The following is a 7,846-nucleotide window of genomic DNA, read 5'->3' as shown; positions in this document are numbered from 1 at the left end:
GGTTCTCATAACATGGTGGTTCATTTATTAGATTAATACATTGATATATTGATCTATTATAACCACAAAGAACACAAAAAGTCCAAAAGACAACAAAATGAATGGACATGTGAAGCAAAACTGTGCTAAACATACCCCGAAAAGTGACCATGTGGACAAACAGTGGAGAAAAACAACTTGGAGGAGGTACAGAAAATGGACAGACGCACTAAGAATACCTCTGTTAATCATTGTCCATGCTTCAGTGTTTAACTAGCAGTGTGTGACAATGTGTGTACGGCGACAGCTCCAGCACACACTTCTGTTGCTCAGAAGAACTATTGTGAGACAGGCCAGCACAGACCACCTGTATGCTAATGAGCGGTCATCCTATTGTCCTGCCAAAAAGACAGCAGCTTGTCGGAGTGTGCCGCATCAAGGGGGGTTAAAGACAGAGACGGGCATGTAGGGTTAAGTCGGTGGTGATTTTAATTGGTGACCCCAGGTGCAGGTCAGCTGAGATCACGGGTGATCAGTGTCCAATTGGGTTAATTCCTTTTAGCTTAGTGTGAATGAGTAAACATTAGCATAACGCACATGGGCTGAACGTTTATGATGCTAATAAAAACAACTGTTGTCTGTACAGGGAGATTATACATTCTGGGCATCTATTTTCCTTCTGTTGACTGTTGCTCCTATGAAATGCAATACGTTGCCAGAAGTACGTGGACACCCATGTGGATGCATGTTTACCTCTGTGTTACATCACCTTTCCTCTCAGCAACATTTTGTAATTGTTTGGGAACTAAGGACAACAGTTGCTGTTGTTATGGTAATTCACTAATAATCAGAAGGTTCAGAAGATCTTATTTAAGCCCCACAACCACCAAGCTGCCACTGTTGGGCTCTTGAGCGAAGACCTTAACCTTCAGATGCCTGGATTGTAAACAGCCTTGTTTTAAATAAAAAATGTAGCAATATATCCACCTCGACTACAATCGGGGATCCCCCAGCAGCGGGGGACAAATTGACTACACTAAATTGGGAGAAAATGGGAGAAAATACATAAATAAAAATATTTTTTTTTAAATCCACAGCCTGCAACGAAGAAAATTGATAGAAAAGAGAGAGTGCAGAAATAAAAAGTAGTTGTTTCAATAAGACGTGCTATTTAGAGCACCTATGACAACCCAGTTCCTGGAAAAAGGGGAAAGAATAAGGACCCAGAACAAACTAGGAACAGCTATGCACAAATGACAACTCATCCCCACCAACTGGTGCAGCCCATGGCCAGTGTGTATGGGCCATCACAATGCTCACTCATCCATGGCAGTTCTCTTGTGATGCCCCAAAATGACAGCCACACAAGCTAACTTCCCAGAAAAGTGTACTGGCCTTTAATGCCAGCAGTAAACCAGAACGAAAAGAGTCCAGCTTAAGAATTTCAAAACGAAAGCAGGTTTCCCAACGGAAGAGCTGGCAAAACTGTGATAAAGAAACCTGGATAAATAGAAACATTTCCACCTGGAGCAAATTATGACTGTCAGCTAAGAGAAACTGACACTTTAATCATCTGCCCTCCATGCCCCCATTGCCTGCCATGTTTGGCAGAGAAGAAAGACATGATTCTCTAACAGCCTTGTTTAAATTAAAAATGAACTAAAATTGCAGAATGCAACAATGGTGGCCAAAATAATGGAAACAAAGTAACAAATGAAAAACACAAAGACATCCACAGCCTGCAATGAAGAAAGGGGGTAGAAAAGGAATAGCACAGAAATGAAGACATGCTATTTCGAGCACCTACAACAACCCAGTTCCTGGAAAAAGTGGAAAGAACAAGGACCCAAAACAAACTGGGGACAGCTATGCACAAGTGACACCCCATCCTACCAACCAGTGTGGGACCAAATGTGGAGCCCACTCCAGATAAGGGTTAGTTGGTTATCCGTGGTGGTTCTCTTGTGATGCCCCAAAAAGTGTGCTGGCCTCGTATGCCAGCAGTAAACCAGACCGACCAACATTACAATTTCAAGAGGAAAGCAAGTTTTCCAATGAAAGAGCTGGCAAAATTGTAATAAAGAAACCTGGATAAATAGAAACCTTTCCACCTGGAGCAAATTATAGCTCGATCGCTCATCTGTTATGTTATGGCTGATCTGTGTATATTTCTAATCTTACTTAACACTTTATTTGGTACAACTATTTTATATGTAAATTAATTGATTATTTTAAGCTACTCCTACCATACAGATAAACTTTATGACTATGCAATTATTGATTGAAGCCCATCTGTTCCTCTGTACACTTTGTCACCCATTAAACCTCATGTATTTATTGAAAGGAGCCCCCACAGGACCTACACTGACCAGATAATGTATAGGTGATAAACCATTCTCGGTACTGTAATGATACTAACATAAAATTAACATGGTAGTGTGTGTTGTACTGCTTTGAGTTATCAGATCAGATCAGCAGTGCATCTTATCTGCATTATATCAGGTGCAGCAGTGTTGTTGGAATGTTAAACACCTTAATATAACGTAAGTAATTTCACAGCATAACAAAGAGCTTTTTGTGATGTTAATGAATGCTTTGCTTTCTCTTTCTTTAAGTGCCCCTATAAACGCTCAATAGGGTTTTTGGTCAGGTGATTGTGTAAAAAGTCCATGAGTCAGAACATCTTGATATTCTTTTGTTGTTGCAAAGGTTTAAGATTTAAGATCTGTAAACAGACAGCATTGTATTCAAGAAAAAACATTTTCATCTTTTTATGTGTTTGAATGCATTGTAAGGAGGAGGCTGAATAATAGACAATGGCTGTTTTTGATGTTTGGGCTCCTAAATTCCAGTAAAGGAAAACCTTAATACACTTAATAGCTTATAATGACTGAATGACTAAATCTTTAGTTTTTAGAAAGGATTTGTCCTGTTTTACAACCCTAAATCAGATAAGTTGGGGCAGTATGGAAAATGCAAGTAAAATAAAAATGCAGTGTTCCTTACATTTACTTTGACTTTTATTTGATTGCAGACAGTTTGAACCCAAGATATTTCATGTTTTATCTGCTCAGTTTCGTTTTATTTGTTAATATAAGTCCATTCCTGCATTTCAGGCCTGCTACACATTCCAAAAAAAGTTGGGACGGGGGCAATTTAGGGCTAGTAATGAGGTGAAAAAACTAAATAATGATGTGATTCCAAACAGATGATTGTAATTATGGTTTGGTACAAAAGCAGCATCCAGAAAAGGTCTGGATGGGTCTGGTCTGGAGTCTTTGATGAGCAAAGATGATCAGAGGATCTCCAGTTTGTCAACAAATGTGTGAGAAAATGATTGAAATGTTTAAAAACAATGTACCACAAAAAAAGATTGGAAGGGATTTGCATACTTCTCCCTCTACTGTGCATAATATCATTAAATGATTCAAGGATCGGGAGGAATTTCAGTGTGTAAAGGCCAAGGCGCAAGCTTAAGCTGAACGCCCGTGATCTTCGATCCCTCAGATGGCACTGCATCAAGAACCGCCACTCATCAAAAGCTGATATAACCACATGGGTGAGGGATTACTTTGGCAAACCTTTGTCAAGCACTACAATACGGAGTTACATGCACAAATGCCACTTAAAACTTTACTGTGCAAAAAAGAAGCCTTATGTTAACCATGTCCAGAAGCGGCGTCAACTTCTCTAGGCTCGGAGGCATCTAGGATGGACCATCACAGTAGAAACGTGTATTGTGGTCAGATGAATCAGCATTCCAGGTCTGTTTTGGACCAAAGACGAAAAGGACCATCCAGACTATTATCAGCAACAAGTCCAAAAGCCAGGGTCTGTCATGATATGGGGCTGTGTCAGTTCCCTTGGCAAAGGTCATTTACACTTCTGTGATGGCAGCATTAATGCAGAAAAATACATTGAGATCTTAGAGCAACATATGCTGCCTTCAAGATGTCATCTTTTCCAGGGATGTCCATGCATTTTTCAACAAGACAATGCAAAACCACATGCTGCACACATTACAAAGGCAATTTCACGGACCTATACAGAGCCCTGACCTTAAACACACTAAAGACATTTGAAGTGCATTGAAACGCTGACTACTCTACTGTGGCTGAAAAGAAATGAATCTCAGCTGTCGAGGTTTCAAAATCTTTATAAAGGAACTGTATCTCAGTTTAGGGCAGCCTGTTCCCTCTATTTCACAAATTTTCCTAGAAAACATTACTCTTCACTTTTGCTTAATATTTCCTCCACTACACTCTGACCTAGTCCACTGTTTGTTTTCACCAAGTAAACCCTTATGTAGGATTAATGACTGCCTTACCTCTTTACCCATACTGTTTTTTTCCTCCGAATATTAGCCTCCACTCCTTAATTTCCTCTGCACATCCTTCTTTCTGTTTTATTACTATGAAACCAGACTTTTTTCTTTTTCAACCCACTCAGGGCTTCTCTTTTTCCACCTCACCTCCTACACTCTCTGCATCTTTCCTTCCTCTTTCTGTTTGCACTCTTTGGTGTGTCAGTTCTACGCCTAATTGTTTCCAGGGAGTTGTTGCAAATCTTTACTGCGTCTATGCCATTGACATAGTAAATGTGGTACCAAAACTAATGCACATGTATACTTGTGAAGCTTATGAGTAACGCCCTACCTAAGTCACACCCGTGAAAATCGCGTCACAACCTGATGTCGAAGTCTAAAGCAGCTAAAAACATTACTCAGGTAACTGAGCGCAATCCTACAGCAATTCAGTTAGCAATCGCTTAGTCAAAATATCCAAGATGTCAAAGTCTAAAGCAGCTTAAAACACTACTCGGGTAACTGAAAGCACTGAGTGCAATCCTACAGCAATTCAGTTAGCAATTGGTTAGTCAAAATGTCCAAGATGTCAAAGTCTGAAGCAGCTTAAAACACTGCTCAGGTAACTAAGGTTGGAAAACACCCAACCAATTCTGTGGACGCAGAGAGGGGTTAAAACACGAACGAGAATTTTCATATTTGGGACAAAGCCTGGATGTTTTAGGTTTACATTCAACTATTTAGGTAGGCTGCGCTGTGTATTGTAGCTTCAATTTATTTTATCATTTCATTTAGTTATTAGATCCATAAAAACATGGCCTGACAAGTTTAGTCTGGAGGAACTCATGAACTGAAGTTTCAACTCTGAGCCAGGTCTTCTTGTCCAACTTTAGTTCTAACTTTCCAAATACTGTTTTAAATAAATGGGTGCACAATTCACAGTCAGACTCCAAAATCCTGTTGGAAGCTGAGTGGAGACTGAAATAGCTAGAAGAAGCGAAAATTAACTTCACATCAATGCCTGTGTTTTAGAATGGGGTGTCAGACAAGCTCATGTCAGGTGTCTACACACAGCTGGCCATATAGTCTATATATTGACAGATAATTGATTTTAATATTTTCAGAAATATTATCAAAGATCTGAAAAGGACTGAGGACCAAACTTGGCCTCCAGACTAGCTTTAATCCTATCTTTCTTGGAATGCTGTAATAGAAGTCCTGAATTGTATATATGAAAGCTATATTTAAGAATAACATCCTCCTGCTGTGTCTGATCCACTGATGCCAGCACAACACACACTAACACACCACCACCATGTAAGTGTCACTACAGTGCTGAGAATCATCCACCACATGAATACATACCTTTTTAACATGCTTTCACCATGTTCTTCAAATGGTCAGGACCACCACAGAGCAGGTATTAGAGAAACAGATGGACTACAGTCAGTAATTGTAGAATTACAAAGTGCTTCTATATGGTCAGTGGAGCTAATAAAATAGACAGTGTGTGTGGAAACCAGGAGGTGGTTTTAATGTTATGGCTATGTACATAAACAGTTTTTATTTTTAAATACAAGCTGGATTATCATGTTCTGTTTCTATTGTTTTGTCCACCTTTATGTGTACAAGACTGAAACTATTATAGGTGTGAGTACTGCACATATTGCCTAACTGCTGAGTGCTGAGGTTGTTGTTCTTGTCACGTATTTGAGGTATTAAATTGGCGTGTCAGGTGGTTGAACACGCTGGGCTGCCTTTCCAGAACAATAACATCTAAGCCTTTTGTTTTTTTAGGCCGGGTTCAGAGTCTTGGTTATCAAGTTTAGCATCTGAATTGCACTTTTTTAAACATCTACAAGAAATGATTTGTTTTCTTTATGGTAAATTGGTGAGGAGCATATGGCTGAAAGCCTGTGAATTAAAGCATACTTTTTAAAGTGTCATTGAATATTCAACAGAATTTCACTGCTGCATCTGGAAGCTAATGACTCCCTTGAATATTATGATTCGAAAACTATTATCTTTCCAGCTCAGAGAGTTTTATGAAACCCCATTTTGCCTTCCAGATCTCTTGACTCTCCATTAATCCTCAATCTGTTTGTAATAGCAGATTTATGCATTTGGAACAGTAAAGCCGTTAGTCAGGAATGTTGCGGCAACATTAGGGGAACGCTGTTACAACATTAGCATGGCTTTAGTGAGCACGCATAACTGTGGATGTGAGGCTTCCAGGCTAAATAGCAGAGCCATTTACGCCCCGATTCTTCAGTGCATCTGCAGGCCGTTATGTAAACATCGACCTGTGCGGCTACTGCTGGGAAAGCTGCACGACTGTCCATTCACATTCATCCACACGCAGACATGCACATAGTCATTAGTGGACAGCATGTACCCCAAATGGTATGTCCACCCACTCGCCATTCTGCAAAGAACAAAGAGACAGCAGTGTGAGACTGTGCGAGAGCGTGGAGGAACAAACATGGCCTGGCAAAGATTCTAGGACACAACAGTCAGTGCAATCAGCACTGAATTTAGAAGCTCTGACATGTTTTCCTAAAATGAGTGTGGATGGTGTGGTTCTTATAATGGGTCAAAACTAAAAAACACATTTTAATGAACTTCAAGTAAAGTAAGGAATGGTGGCTTGGTGGGTAGCACTGTCGTTTTACAGTTAGAAGGGCCTGGGTTCGATTCCCAGGCTGGATGGCCAGGGTCCTTTCTGTGCAGAGTTTGCATGTTCTTATTGTGTCTTCTTGTGTGAGTTTCCTCCTACAACTTCAAAGACATGCAATCAAAATAATTGCAGCTACTGAAATTGACCTTGGTGTGTGTGTGTCTGCCCTGTGATGGACTGGCGACCTATCCAGGGTGTTGCCTGCCTTTTGCCCAATTAATCGGATCCAAAGTGACCCCTAAACAGGATAAAACGGTGGTAAAATAGACAATGAATGAATGAATGGATGGACTAGTGAGTGAGTGGATGGATGGATGGATGGATGGATGGATGGATGAATGAAGTTGCACAATGGCACAGTAAGTACTGTGGGCACAACATGATCCCAGGGATCTGATTTGATTCATACCATTAGTCACTATCAGTGAAGGGTTTGAATGTACTTGTACTATGATTTGCTCCCAACCTGTAAAACATTCCAGTAGGTGGTTGTGTTTCTTTGAACTCTAAACTACTTCATTTTTGATTGAGTAAGTAAGTGAATGTGTGAGTTTGTGATGCTCTATTATGAACTGATGCCCTGTCTAGGGTGTGTTTGTGCCTAGTGCTTTCTGTGTGGACTGTGGTTGAAAACCTAGTCAGCTCTCTACATAGACAGCATTTTACGTCATCATATGCGCGCTCCCGACAAGTAGGCTGTTTGAAATCCTAGATGCCTTAATACCCTCTCTAGTAAGGCGTCTTAAAATTTCAACAGTATTTTGAATGGAGAACGAGGGAGCATCCAATGCTGCCTTAGCGGTGAAGGCAATCCCAGCATTCAGTGCGGCACGATTTTTCTCAAAAAAAAAATTGTCTACAAGTTTAAGTTTAAGTTTTACTGTTGA

This window comes from Trichomycterus rosablanca, chromosome 3 (assembly GCF_030014385.1).
Source record: "Trichomycterus rosablanca isolate fTriRos1 chromosome 3, fTriRos1.hap1, whole genome shotgun sequence".
NCBI classification, from domain to species: Eukaryota; Metazoa; Chordata; class Actinopteri; order Siluriformes; family Trichomycteridae; genus Trichomycterus; species Trichomycterus rosablanca.
Note: the sequence above shows the minus strand (reverse complement) of the source record.